A 17129-nucleotide genomic window follows, 5' to 3' on the forward strand; every position below is an offset into this window, starting at 1 on the left:
AGTGTTCCATTAAGAACTAGGTCTAAAATAGTTTCCCCTCTTGTTGGTTCTTGTACCAGCTGCTCCATGAAGCAGGAATTTATTTCATCTAGGAACTTTACTTCTCTAGAATGTCCTGATGCAACATTCACCAGTCAATACTGGAGTAATTATAATTATCCATTATTACTGTGCTGCTGATTTTGTTAGCTTCCATAATTTCTTTCAGCATTTCATTGTTTGTTAGTTCATTCTGGCCACATGGGTGTAAAAAACCTCTATTACTATTTTATTCTCCTTTTCACCTGGAGTTTCTATCCATAAAGATTCAACATATTATTTTGTTTCTTACAGAACTTTTATCCTGTTTGACTCAATGCTCTCTTTAACATATAGTGTGACCCCCCTCCACCAATTTGATTCATCCTATTATTTCAATATAATTTGTACTCTGGTATCACAGTGTCCCATTGGTTATTCTCCTTCCACCAGGTCCCTGAGATGCCAATTATATCTACCTCTTCATCCAGTGCTATACAGCTAACTATCCCATCCTATTTTTTAGATTTCTAGCATTTTTATTCAGACATTTCAAAGTATGCTTTTTGTTGAATTAACAACCTGCTCATCATCTGACAGGGGCACTTTGGAGTCTAGCACCTGGTCCAATTTGGCATTTATTGCAAATTCTCTACTGGATGCCCTATTTTCCATATTTTCTTTGTATCCTTCGAAGATACATCATTCCGAACTATGCGCTTCTGAGCGATAGTCGGCTTTCCCCCATCATCTACTTTAAAGGCTGCTCCTTTTGAAAGTACTGCCAGCAGTCTGGTTCCTTTCTGATTAAGCACCCCCCCTTCCCCAAAATGACGCCCAGTTCCTAACAAATCTAAAACCCTCTTCCCTGCATCATCGTCTAATCTACGCTTTGAGACTCTAGAGCTCTGCCTGCCTTTGGAGTCTTGGACGTGGAACGGGAAGCATTTCTGAGAATGCTGGCTTGGAGGTTCAGGATTTCAGCTTTCTACCTAAAACCCTAAATTTGATTTCTAGAACCTCCCTCCTGCACTTTCCTATGTCATTGGTACATAGGGATGTGCAGACAAAAAGTTTATGTTCATAAGTCCATAAGTCGAAAAGGGGGGTCAATTTCGGTCAATATGGACATATGGAGAATTCCATAAGTTGAGTCTATGTCCATACGTGCACCGGTTCCCTAAATAAAAATTTAAACCCCTCACCCTCCTTAATCCCTCCCAAGACTTACCAAAACTCCCTGGTGGTCCAGCGGGGAGTCAGGAAGCCATTCCTCTATTCCTTTGCGAGGAGCACGTGACGTCCGCGTCACGTCGGAGTGATGTGGCCGTCACGTGGTCCAATGCGGTTCCGCTCCCGGACCCCTCGTTGGACACAAACGGAACTTTTGGCCAGCTTGGGGGGGCTTCCTGACCTCAACGATCGCAATTTCCAACGTATTCAACATAGCTATGTTGAATACGTTGGAAATCCGATCGTTTTCGCCTCATCACTTTTTTAAGTTAAAAAAAAAAAAAAGTAGCGTTTTACATATAAGTTCAAAACGAATGCACACCCCTATTGGTACACACATGTACCAAGACAGCTGACTCCTCCCCAGCACTACTAAAATCCTATCTAGTTGAAGGATGAGGTTCGCCATCTTCACACCAGGCAGGCAAATTACCAAGCGATCCTCACATCCACCAGCCACTCAGCTATCAACCTGGCCTGACCATGCTACTGATCATCTCCTGGACCCGACCTCTGCTTTGTCTGACTATGCCATCGATTATCTCTTGGACTTGACCATCGCCTTGCCTTACTGTTCTACCTTGCCTGCCACCTGCCCTGACTCCAGCTTGTTCAACGACGCCTCTGCTACACTCATTCTGGTCTTGGCTTCTCAGGCATTGGCCTGTTCTTACTCGGGCGCCCCCTGTCTGCCTCTTGTTCCATTTGGTGCCAGGGTCTCTGGGACTCCACCTCATCCAGATCTGACCTGCTTCTCTTACCACTGCTGTCCCTGGCTGACCTCCTCATCGTCCATTAGAAGACCTTGGACAGAAGCCCACGTAACTCCAGCCGGCCCCAGTACCCAAGGGCTCAACTTGTGGGGAACGAGGGCTGGTATTGGCGAAGTTCCAGCCGGCCTCCATCAGTCAACCAACTCTGCCTACCAACGGTGGGGACGCATAGGGCTTGCCCTGCAGATAGCGTCAACTCCACCTCGGCTTAAGGGTCCACCTCCTGCGCAACAGGAGGTCAGAGTGGGACCTTTAACTTGGTCAGAAAAGTTCCTCCTATGGTGGCCAAAAATCCTGTCCTTACACACAGGCCAATACAGTATGGTGTGCGGGAGAGCCGGTGCTCTGAGGCGAGCATCTGCTCTCCCAATGCGTGCCCAGGCACCTCTCCTGGGCGCGCGATTCAGTATGTAAATGAGGGCCCGCACTAATAAGGAGGCGCTAGGGACACGCTAGTGTCCCTAGCGCCTCCTTATTAGCAGAAGTGGCAGCTGTCAGCGGGTTTGACAGCCGATGCTTAATTTTACCGGTGTCGGTTGTCAGACCCGCTGACAGCCACGGGTTCGGAAAATGGACACAGGCAAAATTGAGCGTCTGTTTTCCAACCTGCGGGTCACGGAAAGATTTTTTTTTTTTTTAAAGATTTTTATTTTTTTTATTTTTGGGGCTTCCGAGTCAGAGGGTGTACAGAAAAACTCATAGGGGCGGATTTTAAAAGGCGCGCGAATAGCCTACTTTTGTTTGCGCTCCAGGCGCAAACAAAAGTACGCTGGATTTTAGTAGATACGCGCGGAGCCGCGTGTATCTGCTAAAAACCTGGATCGGCGCGCGCAAGGCTATCGATTTTGTATAGCCGGCGCGCGCCGAGCCGTGCAGCCTACCCCCGTTCCCTCCAAGGCCGCTCCGAAATCGGAGCGGCCTTGGAGGGAATCCTCTAACGCCCTCCCCTCACCTTCCCCTCCCTTCCTCTACCTAACCCACCCGCCCGGCCCTATCTACACCCCCCCCTTACCTTTCTCCGGGGATTTACGCCTCCCGGAGGGAGAAGTAAATCCCCGCGCGCGAGCGGGCCCTCCTGTGCGCCGGGCCGCGACCTGGGGGCGGGTACGGAGGGCGTGGCCATGCCCCCGGACCGCCCCGGGCCGTAGCCATGCCCCCGTACCCGCCCCCAAAACGCTGCCGACACGCCCCCGAAACGCCGCGACGACCGGGCCCGCCCCCCCGACACGCCCCCGACACGCCCCCCTCGTAGAACCCCGGGACTTACGCGAGTCCCGGGGCTCTGCGCGCGCCGGGAGGCCTATGTAAAATAGGCTTCCCGGCGCGCAGGGCCCTGCTCGCGTAAATCTGCCCGGTTTTGGGCGGATTTACGCGAGCAGGGCTCTGAAAATCCGCCCCATAGTGCGCATGTGATGTGCACTATGAGTTTCAGGGGGATTGGCCGCGCCTTTTCCACGCGCTATTATTACCCCTTTCTGTATAAGGGGTAATAATAGCGCATCAAAAACGCGCGTCCAAATGGGGGCTAACGGTGCGCTTGGCCTGAGCGGACTGTTCTGTATTGGCCTGACAGAGAGTAAACTGTCTCTTTCCCCAAGAGCTGAAGACTCCAGATAGGTGTTCTCTAGGATCTTTTCAGTTCTTGTACTCTTGATTAGCAATTCTTCCACTTCCTCAGAATTATACAGACTCACAGGCCAATGCAATCGAGTGATCTCAGCCAAGCGCACAGCTTTACAGACTCTTGGATGCATGTTTTAATTAGCGCGTCCAAAATGCGTCCAAAAAATAACCAATAAAAATGTGTGCCTGACACGCACATTTTTACTCTCAAAAATTAACACATGCCCTCTGACTTAATATCGATGCTTAATTAATGAGCATCCATTTTACTAACCCAAGTCCATGCACAGGTTAGGAAAATGGCTGCTTTTAAAATTGAGCATCCATTTTCCTAACCCACTGGCAGCCACCAATCCCGGGCGCCCAATACCAAGGAGGCACTAGGAATGCAAACCTTTCCCTAGTGCCTTCTTTTTACCATGGCAGCCCATTTAAATATTAAATCGGGTGCCTGGAAGAGGTGGATCAGTGTGCATAGTGTGGGCGCTCAATTAAGAGCACCTGTTTAATGCACGGCAATACTGCATTGGGGAGTAAAAGCTAATAGCCCCATCAACATGAATTTACATGTGATGAGTGCTATTAGCTTCGTGCTGGTTTACACATGCATTGAAATCATTAGCTCAGTGTGCTCCGGCAGTCAGAAAAGAAACAAAATGTTGGGAATTATTAGGAAGGGAATGGTGAATAAAACAGAAAATGTCATAATGCCTCTGTATCGCTCAATGATCAGACCGCACCTTGAATACTGTGTACAATTCTAGTCACCACATTTCAAAAAAGATATAGTTGAGATGGAGAAGGTATAGAGAAGGGCGATCAAAATGATAAAGGGGATGGAACAGCTCCCCTATGAGGAAAGACTAAAGAGGTTAAGGCTGTTCAGCTTGGAGAAGAGAAGGCTGAGGGGAGATATGATAGAGGTGTTAAAAATCATGAGAGATCTAGAACAGATAAATGTGAATTGGTTATTTAATCTTTCGGATAATAAAAGGACTAGGGGGCACTCCATGAAGTTAGCATGGGGCACATTTAAAACGAATCGGAGAAAGTTCTTTTTCACTCATCGCACAATTAAACTGTCAGATTTGTTCCCAGGGGATATGGTTGATGCAGATAGTGTAGCTGGTTTTAAAAAAGGTTTGGATACGTTCTTGGTGGAGAAGTCCATTACCTGCTATTAATTAAGTTGACTTAGAAAATAACCACTGCTATTACTAGAATCAGGAGCATGGGATAGACTTAGTTTTTGGGTACTTGCCAGGTACTTGTAGCCTGGATTGGCCACTGTTATAAACAGGATGCTGGGCTTGATGGACCCTTGGTCTGACCCAGTATCGCAATTTCTTATGTTCTTATGTTCTTTGGATCCTTTATGGGAGGAATCCCTGGATGCAGGTTGCTTACCCTGCTCCACTGTAGGTAGAAAGGGGCAGACAAAAATCTTCACCATGTGGGGCAGATTTTCAAAGGGGTATGTGCGTAACATATGTGCCTACCCCCCGAAAACCTGCCCCTAGCTCCCCCTGCGCGCACCGAGCCTATGTTGCATAGGCTGCCGGCGTGCGCAAAGCCCCGGGACGTGCGTAAGTCCCGGGGCTTTCCTGGGAGGGTGTGTTGGGGGCATGTCGGGGGCGAGTCGCGGCCGGCATGTCATCGGGGGCGATTTCGGAGCAGCCTCGGAGTGAATGTAGGCAGGCTGTGCGGCTCGGCGTGCTCAGGCTGCCAATTTTGCGCAGCCTTGCACACGCTGACCCCAGATTTTAAAAGATATGCGCGGCTATGCACGTATCTATTAAAATCCGGCGTACTTTTATAAAATCTACCCCTATATGTCTCAACGTAATTTTTTTTCCCTCAACCTAAGATAAAGCCAGAGTTAACCCTTGCAGCAGGTAATCACCTCAGATGGGAAGATCTTCCCTGTCCCTGGGCATCCTAAATACAGGGCTCCCCTTTCCCTGAATACAGGAAAAGCCCAGGTTTCCAGAAGGCCTGGGATAAGGGTTCCAACATCATCATTCCCCATTCTCAATAGGGTTACCCTTGAACACGTCTCAATTACCAAACCCAACCTTTTTGCCCAGAGTCCTTCCATAACTTAACATACATCAAATCATTTAAATGTCCTACTTTGTCTCTCTTATTAAGCTTAATTCCAGCCTATCTAACTGTAACCCCTTTTTTTTTAAAGTAGACTGTGCTTTCAGGGCACACAACTAATTTATATCTTAGGGCTTCTCCAGCAAGCACTCCTCCCAGATCCTAAGCTCTGTATCCCAAAGGGGAATTTTTTTATGGGTGGAGAATCTTATCCATGGCCCAGACAGTGGAGAGATGTATCCATTGTGTACGTTGGTAGCTGTGGCAATCCCTGGAGGGAGTTGCTGTATCAAAACAGACAGGATCAGTCATTGGGTATTAAATAATAATTTACCAATTGGTTGTTCTGTTGTCACAGGTGCTTGTCACATTCATGGGCAGAATGGGCTTACTGGTCTTCAGCCCTTGTCCTCTGAGTACAACGAACGAGGATGATCTTCCCCTAAGATGCAGGGTTAAGCACAGTCCCTTCCAAAAATAGGATCCTTCCATCCTTCAAGCACCTCACACTGCCAAGCCTGTCACAGGTGCTTGCCTCATTCAGGAAGTGAGTGAGCTCACTGGTTTTCAGTCCTGGAGTGAGAGTACCGCACAAGTTCCAGCACAAAAATGTCCTTTTAATAAATAAACTCCTAGAGACCAGATTGTGGCATGGGGCCTGGGTCCAGGTGTTAGGACCCACCCTCTGGGCCAGGCCAGGCATCAAGACCTGGCCTCTGGGCCGTGTCGCAATGTCGGACCTGGCTCTGGGCCGAAGCCTTGCCATCAGGACCCTACCTTTAGGCTGGGTCACGTCATCAGGCCTTGCTCCAGGCCGAGGTTCCAGGACTGGGATCCAGCCTCTGGGCTGGGTCAGTGTATTGGGCCTAGGTCCAGGCCTGGGTCCAGTTTGCGGCATTGGGCTTAGGTCTGGCCAAGGCCCTGGCATTGGGACCCGAGTCATGGCATCAGCCCTGCATCTGGACTCCGGCTTAGGCTGAGGCCAAGGTGTCGGGTCCCGGTCTCTGGGCCAGACCCCTGTGTCAAGTCTTGAGTAGGCCAAGGTTGCTGTAGGGTGCCGCAAACTTGGCCTACACATGGCCGAGGCTTCAGCCCGGGCCTAGGTCTTGCCAGCGTATTCCCTCTGGACCAGGTAAGTGGGAGCCAGGGAGGATCATGGCCCAGGAATTTTTCTGAGTGGGCGGGAAACCCTGGGAGCTCCCTTTTTGATTTTTGGCTATTTTTTGTTTTCATTTTTTGATTATTTTATTTCACAAATTAAACGAATCAAGCAATCCACGAACCAAAATTCATGGGGGGAAGAAACTCCCAAAAAAGAACCAAAAACTAAAACGAATATTTTTCTTCTGCACATCTCTGCATTCTTAGGGGTCGATTTTAAAAGCCCTAAGCGCACAAGTCAGGGAGTTATGTGTGTCTCTACGGCCGGCGCGCATATTTTAAGAAGCATCCATGGACGTGTGAATCTCCCAGTAAGTCACAAAAAAAAGTCCAAAAAAAGGGGCAGGGTGTGGGCATGGTCTGGGGGTGGCATGGACGTTCCGGGAATTTAAATGGAAACCAGCGCGTAAAACAAAAAACTAGGCTAGTCAGTGGGGTTTTAATGGTTAGGGCAGGTAGAGTAAAAGAGAGGTTAGTTAGCTAGGATGCCATTTAACTAAGACTGGGAAAAATGCCAAAGAATAGTTAAGCTCTGAAAAAAAAAAGGAACTAGGAGAAAAGGGAAACCCAGATGTGTTACCATATGGACATTTTAGGACTTTGAAAATCAGTCCCTATATTTGTACATCAGAAGAACTACTGAAACATTTTTATTCACTTCTACCAAATATTTTCCATGGTTTACAGAGAAAATATAATAAAATCTTTTGCTGCATAAAATCTAAACATTCCAGTCACCTTTTATTATCTCCTATGACAGAATCCTATGTATAAAGACAGACAAGTAATCTACTATTTGCAAAGTTTAAAGCTGTAGTATGCATGCCAGTAAAAGTCCTCAACAAAAATTAAGGAAATATATAAAAATCCATAGTCAGTTATGTTACATAAAACATCCACCTGAACTGATTAGAAAAATCTGATATCATTTAACAATTTATAACTATGCTTTTGAATTTGTTTAATGGTGATAAAACAGGAAGTGGTTTTAAAATGTTGAAAGTTGGCTGAAAGCAGGAATTTTCTAATTTCCATACATCTTTTATATTTTTTATTCAAATATTCACACATAAGTAACTTTTTTAAAGATTGTACATTAACGAGCAACTAATTTGTAGAAATTTCTAACAAACTTGGCAAAACATTCTATATCATTTTGCTTGTAATGTTTAAGACATTAATGTGGTACAAACTTAATTGGAAAAATATTTTCCATACTATAAACAAATAATTCATTGAGAATATTTACATTTTCAACCAATGCAATTTCAATAACATTTCATGTGAATAATAGACATATACCAAGGAATTCATATATGCAAAATGTTATAGCATGTGACTATGCATTCACTTTATCATATCACAATCTGAGAAAGCAAATTTTTATTCATTTCCACTAAATATATTTCATAGCCTCAGAGCTTTAGGAATTGCTCTGAGTTCATGGAATATATCTAGTGAAAATGAATACTGTATTGTCTGGTGTATAAGTCATACAAATATATAAGTTGCACACCCTATAAATTGCCATTTTCACCAAAAGGTTGGTAGATAAGTCGCACCTTTGTTTAAGACACGCCTTTTGATAAGACAAACCTGTTTGTACAACGAGGTTAACAGCACAGGCTGAGAGAGAGAGAGAGAGAGGGATTGTGACAGTATATAAGTTGCACTGTTGTATAAGTCACAGTCACTGAAATCACTGAAAAAATCACCGGGAAATACAGTAAATATTTTTCAGTAGTTTTTCCAATGTACAGATGTAATGTCCAGTCCACATGTAGCACGTGTGGTTTTTGCTTTGTCCTAGTTCCTTTCTTTTCAGAGCTTAACTATAACTTCAACAAATATCATGGGCATTTTTTCCAGTCTGAACCTTTTAAATGCTTAGTTAAATGCCCAATATCAAATATATTCATCTTTTTGCTCTAATCGGAACATTTTTCTCACTAGTCAAAATATATGTGACTACAATATAGACACACAAAAAGAGAAACACATCTCTTACTGTTCTAGAGATTTTACAGTCTGTGATGTGACAGTTGATTCCTTTCCTAGGACCTATGAGTCTTTGTTCAAATACCTGGGAATGTGTAAAAAGAAAAAGAAACAGCAGAATAATTAGATTACTTAATTTCTATTAGTATTGCAGCAGGAGGAAATGAGAGAATGTACAATGAATGCTCACCCAGCCTTTACACATTTTGATTCAGTGGTTTCTGGTTTGTTTAATTAAATAATACTTTACCTGTTTCTGAAAAATACTGGGTAGATTTCCTAAAGCTACAGTGCTCAGTGAGAAACAGTAATAAGAGTCACTGCTAAAAGGCCAAAGCAAGAGCAGCAGCCTGAAGCATCTCTCCAGAGCTTGCCTCAGCTTTCTTTATTTACTAGGAGAAAATGCTGCCTCCTTGACCCAGCTCACGGATTGGATATCATTCAACTAAGAAAATAGTTTGTATTGACAAAGTAATAATGCAACCTTCTGGTTGGTTGGAAATCTCAAGATCTGGCCAGTGGCCAAGTAACCCAATCAGGTGTCGATAAAGAGAATTCTCAGGAAACATCTAGATTTTTCACTGAGTGGAGAAAAACAGGACCTACAGCTATTTCACTTTAAGATTAGTTCCTTTTTAAGAAAGAGAGGGTTTTTTTTAATCAAATAGAGTAAATAAAAATAATTATCCATTCTCTCATCTCCTCCTGCTGAGTCTATTGCAACCTGTTCCTCACAGATCTCCTGGCAAGCCATCTCTTTCCACTACAATCTGTCCTAATTTCACTTGCATGACTTATCTTTCACCAAAGTCACTATGCTGACATAACCCTCTTCTGAAGTCACTGCATTGACCTGCCTATCCGTTCCCATATACAGTTCTAGCCCCTCTTTCTCACCTCCAAATGCCTTCACTCTACAGCACCTCACTCCCTCTCCTCTCTTATCTCTCTCTACACATTGGTGCTCTCTTCCCATTGGACGTCACTCCTATCTGTAACCTTCTCCTCTACCAACAATTCTTGACTCTGTGCTTTCCACTTGGCCGTGTCGTATGCTTAGAATAGTCTTCCTGAATCGGTTCGTCATGCTCCCTCTCTCACCATATTTAAATCCCATCTAAAGAGTCAGACCCACCTTTTGAAACCACTTTTAAATCTTATGCCTGATTGTCTGCTTTTACTCTTGTTAGCTAACTTTCTTTTCTTTTTTTATTTATATATTTATTTTTATTTCTATAGCTCATGCCTTTTCTTTTTTTTTTTTTTTTTTTTTTGAATGTAAAGTTTATTAAACAGTATGAACATCAACAAAACCATAGCAACTGTTTATACAGGCATGACTATGTAAAAAACAAATACATATACAGTTATATGTCTTTTATGTATATGAAAGTTACCAATAACAGCATACCAAATACCACGTAAATTCAATCCACTGCACATTGAGGTGAAAAGCTAGGACGTTAGGGAGAAAGGCAGTTGCCAAGCACATATTACACCACCAATGACCGCACTCGCTATAAAAATGTGAATGTATGGATCTAGAACAAATAAACAATTGTCATATGATACCGCAACTGAGTTGGAGTGTCTGATTTGTCCAGGATTGGTGCAATAATGGATCTTAAAAACTTTCTTTTCTTTTTTAACCATTGTCTTGTTTTATGAAATAACCCAAGCCTCTTGTCCTGTATGTTTTATTATATTGAAAGCTCTCTCAAGCAGGGACTGTTTTTTGTATGTTTGTACAGCTCTGTGTAGCGCTATGGAAATGTTTAAGTAGTAGTAAAAGCAAGTAGTAATAAATAGGGTAAACTTTTATTAGCTTGGATATTAAATAAGTAAAAGAGTAATCCAGGGCCACAAGAAGGTTCACTTTCTGACTAAAGTAGGAAAAATATTTCTTAAGAAAGTGGCTTAAATTTAGAAATAGTTAATTTTTCTGTAAACTGAGAGATATAATAAAAGATATCGGGAGCAGGGGTGTGCATTCGTTTTGAACATAAATGTAAAACGCTACTTATTTTTTTTTTTAACTTAAAAAAGTGATGCGACATAAACAATCAGATTTCCAACTTATTCAACATAGCTATGTTGAATAAGTTGGACATCGCGATTGTTGATCCAAAATAAAAATTTAAACCCCTCACCTTCCTTAATCCCCCCCAAAGACTTACCACAACTCCCTGGTGATCCAGCGAGGAGTGAGGACGCCATTTCTGAAAATCCTTTGCGAGGAGCACGTGACGTCGGCGCCACGTCGGAGTGACGCGGCGTCACGTGATTCCCCGCGGGTTCGCGCCGGAACGCTCGTTCGGCCCAAAAAGAACTTTTGGCCAGCTTGGGGGGGTCAGGAGGCCCCCCCAAGCTGGCCAAAAGTTCCTTTTGGGCCGAACGAGGGTGCCGGAGGGGAACCCACGGGGAATCACGTGACGCCACGTCATTCCGACGTGGCGCAGACGTCACGTGGATTCCCCGCGGGGTCGCTTCCGGGATCCTCGTTCGGCCCAAAAGGAACTTTTGGCCAGCTTGGGGGTGTCAGGAGGCCCCCCCAAGCTGGCCAAAAGTTCCTTTTGGGCCGAACGAGGGTGCCGGAGGGAAACTCGCGGGGAATCACGTGACGCCGCGTCACTCCGACGTGGCGCCGACGTCACGTGATTCCCCGCGGGGTCGCTTCCGGGATCCTCGTTCGGCCCAAAAGGAACTTTTGGCCAGCTTGGGGGTGTCAGGAGGCCCCCCCAAGCTGGCCAAAAGTTCCTTTTGGGCCGAACGAGGATCCCGGAAGCGACCCCGCGGGGAATCACGTGACGCCGCGTCACTCCGACGTGACGCCGACATCACGTGCTCCTTGCAAAGTTGGTCAGAAATGGCGTCCTGTCCCCGCTGGACCACCAGGGGAGTTGTGGTAAGTCTTGGGGGGGGGGGGATTAAGGAGGGTGAAGGGTTTAAATTTTTATTTGCACATATGGACATATACTCAACTCATTGAATTCTGTTTATGTCCATATTGACCGCAAATGGGACCCCCTTTGGACATATGGACATATGAACTTAAACTTTTGCTCTGCACATCCCTAATCGGGAGTAAACAAGAAGGGATTTTAAGAGGGTAATTTTCAAAGAGATTCCCATGATAAAGCAGTGCTTTACTCATAGAAATGGCTTGTTATTAAATTGCCCAACTGATATGTAGGTAACCTTGAGCACGTTTATCCTTTATTTGCATAAGTTTAAGTGGAGGTGTTCCCAGGGACAGCTTAGGGAAGGGGATTGGACCTATGTGAATACATTTGGGTTTTCAAAAGTATGGACTGAATTTTCAAAAACATATACATGCATAAAATTCCATTTTACATGTTTATAAACAGTAGACCTTTTTGAAAATAACCCCAGGAGTTGTATAATTAAATGTATGTACAAAAGAAATTTTACCTATACTTGAAATAAACTTTCTTAGGGGCAGAGTTAGGGTGGGGTAACCATTCAAATATATACTTTAAAAAAAAGTATGCACACAAATGTATGTGTGAACATTTACATCTGTTCCCATACAGAACTGTGCATATTTCTGACTTTCTTATAAGGGCTGATACAAAATTACTCCAAAGGACAACTGGGCACTAACTATAACATGCCTATGTTATTAACACCAGGACCCTAACACTTGTAAATATTATCTAGTTAGTTCGCGGTTACTAAATAGAGTGGGGGATGAGCATATCACAAGATTTAGCATGAGCTCAGTAGACAGTTGCATATGATGTTCTTTCATTTCCATTAATAGACATGCACATTTTTGTATACTCATGCTAATGTGTTTTCAGATCCTTTTAATTTGCATGGTAAGTAATTTCTGCATAGCACTGTTGTGAGTGAACTGTTTAGTGGACCCTTGGGCTGACCTGTGAGAGACTGGGGTGAGGTGTACTATAGTCTCTAGGAAGTGACAGGTCAGGAGGCGGATACCAGGCAGGAGCTGGATGTGAGCTTCACCCTGGAAGCCGGTACTCCCCTGGGAGGAGCCCGTAGGAGCCCGGCCGCTGGGACTTAGGAGATTCACCCTGGAAGCCGGAACTCCCCCGGGAGGATCCCGTAGGAGCCCGGCCGCTGGGGCTTGGGAGATCACGGAAGCTGGAGCAGGCAGGCAGGAGTCAGGCTGGTACTGAAGCAGGCTGAAACTGGAGCAAGCAGAAGCTGCAGCGGGATAAGCAACTGGAACCGGACAGAAGCTGAAGCGGGACTGCCTACTGGAACCAAACAGGAACTGAAGCAGGACTGGCTACTGGAACCAAGCTGGAACTGAAGCAGAACAGATTACTCAGGCAAGCCAGACAAAAGCAAGACTTGGGCACGGAGAGAAACAAGTCTCGAGCAGGAATGGAGTTGCTAACGCAATAGCACACTCCGGGGCACGGCGCAGCAGAGAACCGCAAGGAACTCCATTGCAAGGCAAAGTCCTGGGCTCCGTGGTGGCCTTACATAGGCCGCAGCGTCTGACGTCACGGATGGGGCGGAGCTTTCAGTGGTAGGAAATGGCCTTCATAAGCGCGGCTTGCACGCGCGCACCTAGGGAGAAGGCGTCCAGACAGGGCTTCTCGGCTGCATCCCCCCCACGGGGATGCCGCGAAACAGGCCGCAGACCCTCGGAGACAGGCCTGAACCAAGGAGGTAAGGGTCCAGTCGCGACTGCCGTGACTGGAACCGCAACAGTACCTCCCTTCTTATGCCCCCTCTTAGCAGGCCCGGGTTTACCTGGGTGGTCTTGATGAAAGGCCTTCAGTAAGTCTTTATCAAGGATGTTGTGGGCTGGCTCCCATGAGTTGTCCTCAGGGCCGCAGCCTCCCAGGCGATGAGGTACTCCCAGCGGCGTTGATGAAATCTGGCATCTAGAACCTCCCGGACTTGGTAGGTGATATCTCCTGGCATGGAAGGATCTGTAGCTTCGGGAGGTTGAGGATGGTACCTGGAGAGAATGAGACGCTTCAAAAGCGATACTTGGAAAACATTGTGCACGTGCATAGAGGAGGGTAAGCGCAAGCGATAGGAAACAGGTCCTACACGCTCGGCAATGTGGAACGGTCCGCAGAATCTGGGAGCGAGTCTGCAAGAGGAAATCGAAGTTGTAAATTCTTTGTAGTCAGCCAAACATGGTCCCCTGGGAGGTAGACTGGTGCTGGCTGACAGTGGCTGTCTGCCCACTTTTTGGCGGCACAGGTGGCTCTTTGCATCTTTCTTTGTATAGACGTCCAAAGGGCAAGTAGTTGGGCAGAGAGCTGCACTGCTGGCAGTGCACTGGGCTCAGGCGAGGGCAAGGGTGGCCGGAGCTGCTTCCCATAGACAGCTAGGAAGGGCGAACGTCCTGTGGCAGAGTGTGTATGATTATTGTATGAAAATTCTGCCCACGGGAGTAGTTGGGCCCAATCGTCTTGTCTTTCGTTTACAAAGGAACGCAGGAAGGTCTTCAGGGTCCGGTTCGTGCGTTCGGTCTGTCCGTTACTCTGAGGGTAACAACAAAGAATAGATGCCCAAGGGTCCTTTTCCAAATCTTTAATTGGTGGAGACGTATGTGATTAATTAAAAATGCCCGACTCGTGCCGAGTTTCGCCACATTACTCTGAGGGTAAAAGGCTGATGAGAGACTCAACTGGACCTTGAAGCGTTTACATAATGCCTTCCAGTAACGGGCGGTGAATTGTGGTCCTCGGTCTGATACGATGTCCTAGGGAAGGACATGCAGACGGAATACATGTTGAACAAACAAATTAGCCAAGGTGGGTGCTGAAGGCAATTTTGACAAGGGAACAAAATGTGCCATTTTGGAGAACTGATCCACAACGACCCAGATGACTGTGTTCCCGTCAGATGCTGGGAGATCCACCACAAAGTCTGTGGAGATATGCATCCAGGGCACCACCGGAATAGACAAAGGGTGTAACAATCCTCTGGTTTTCCCACCAAGCAGTTTCTCCAAAGCACAGGTGGGTCAGGAGTCGACAAAGAGACGAACATCTTGTCTTACCGTTGGCCACCAATAGTACCGGTTGAGGAGATCTAGGGTTCCGGTACGTCCCGCATGCCCTCCCATGAGGGATTCGTGGGGCCCATGCCAGCACGGCCCTTCGAGAGCGGCGTGGGACTACGGTCTTTTCCTCGGAGGACACAGAGGTGGTGGCAAGACACACCTTCTTGGGATCCAGAATGTACTGGGGCGTTACAAGGGCCGAAGAGCATTATGAGGTATTCGTAATGCCCATCCCGGGGTATTGAACGCGATCTTCCATTTGTCTCCGGGGCGGATTCTAACTAAGTTGTAGGCCCCGCGTAGATCCAACTTAGTGAAGACTCTTGGCCTTGGAGCTGGTCAAGTAGTTCTGGTATCAACGGGAGAGGGTATCGGTCCCGTTTCATAATCACGTTGAGTCCTCGGTAGTCGATATAGGGCCTCAGGGAGCCATCTTTCTTACTGATGAAAAAGAATCCTGCCCCTGCAGGCGATTTCGACGGGCGAATGAATCCTTTCGCTAAATTCTCAGTGATGTACTCGGGACATGGCCCGTGTCTCGGGCAGGGACAAGGGATACACCCTACCCTGAGATGGCGTAGTTCCGGGCAACAGGTCGATAGCACAATCGTATGATCGGTGCTGCGGCAGGATTTCTGCTTTCGACTTTGAGAAGACATCGGCAAAGTCCTCGTAGGGAGCCGGAGGGTCCAAGGGCGGAGTGCAAAAGCAGGAGTGCTGGAGGCTTGGGAACCTTCATACAATGACAGAGGCAATAGGGACTCCACTAGTGATTTGCAGGGTGTCCCACTGGATCACAGGTGAGTGCTTTTGGAGCCATGGCAGCCCAAGCACCACGGGGTGGACAGCCTTTTCAAGAATTAGGAAGGCTATCTCCTCCGAGTGGATCGCCCCGGTGCGGACTGTAATGGGGGTCATGGCGGTCAATATGTGACCTGGAAGGAGCGTTCCTTGAATGGAGGTAATTCGAAGCGGAACCTCTCATCTCTTGCGTCGGTATCTGCAGTTGAGAGACCAAGTCTTACTGGATAAAAATTACCTCCGGCCCCGGAATCCAGGAAGGCGAGGGTTTCCAAAGACCCTCTGGGAAACTCCAAGGTACTCTGAGGAGCTGTGGCACAACCTAGGAGCAGCTCCTCCCGACCTCCTAGGTTCTGGAGTTTTCCGCACGCTCCTGACAGTGTGCCAAGTGTGACCCTTCTGGCCACAATAGAGGCATGAGCTCATCGAGCAGCGGCGTTGTCTCTCCTCAGGGGAGAGCGGGGCACGGCCCAACTGCATGGGTTCTGAGGCAGGAACATCAGGACGAGCAGGCCTAGGAGAAGACAGCAGGCGTGAGGAACTGCAGGCAGGGCTGTGTTTAGTCGTACGTAATTCTCATGCTCGCTGCTGTAGGTGGCGGTCGATGCAGGCAGCCATGTCAAAGAGGGCGTTAAGATATTCTGGTAGTTCCCGGGGTGGCAATCTCGTCTTTGATGCGCCCTGACAAGCCCTCCAAAGAGATGGCTTTAAGACTATTGTCCTGACAACCTACTTCCTGAGCAAGGGTTCTAAAGTCCATCGCATAGTCTGCCAGGGAACGGGATTGCTTGGCGAAGCTGGAGCAACTCAGACGTGGCTGAGGCCTGGCGGGCCAGTTTGTCAAAGGTTTGGCGAGAATTGGTGACAAACTGCTGCAGGTCATCCAAGGAGGAGTTGTTATGCTCCCAAAGGGGGTGGCCACACCAGGGACTTTCCATCGAGCAGGGAGAAAATGTAACGCTACTTTGACAGAATCCATGGGGAACTGCTGGGGCAGTAGAGAGAAGCGCACGAAACACTGGTTTTAAAAACCCACGGCAGATTTTGGCATCTCCAGCATAGCGGGCAGGCGGTGGCAGCTGAGTCACAGGTGAGGCTGCATCCTCGGGTCGTAAACCCACAACCAGGCGAAGGACGAGTATCGTGGGGCATTCATTCGGGCAGCCAGTTGCCCAATGGATCCGGCCAGGACATCCAGGTATTGTTGCTGCTGTTGTAGTTGCAGAGCCAACCCAGGAAGGTCCTGGGGTCCTGGTACCTCGGCTGAGTCCATGGCCTTGCATGGCCGACCTGTGAGAGACTGGGGTGAGGTGTACTATAGTCTCTAGGGAGCGACAGGTCGGGAGGGCGGATACCAGGGAGGAGCTGGACGTGAGCTTCACCCTGGAAGCCGGTAC

Source organism: Rhinatrema bivittatum, chromosome 6 (genome assembly GCF_901001135.1).
Source record: "Rhinatrema bivittatum chromosome 6, aRhiBiv1.1, whole genome shotgun sequence".
NCBI classification, from domain to species: domain Eukaryota; kingdom Metazoa; phylum Chordata; class Amphibia; order Gymnophiona; family Rhinatrematidae; genus Rhinatrema; species Rhinatrema bivittatum.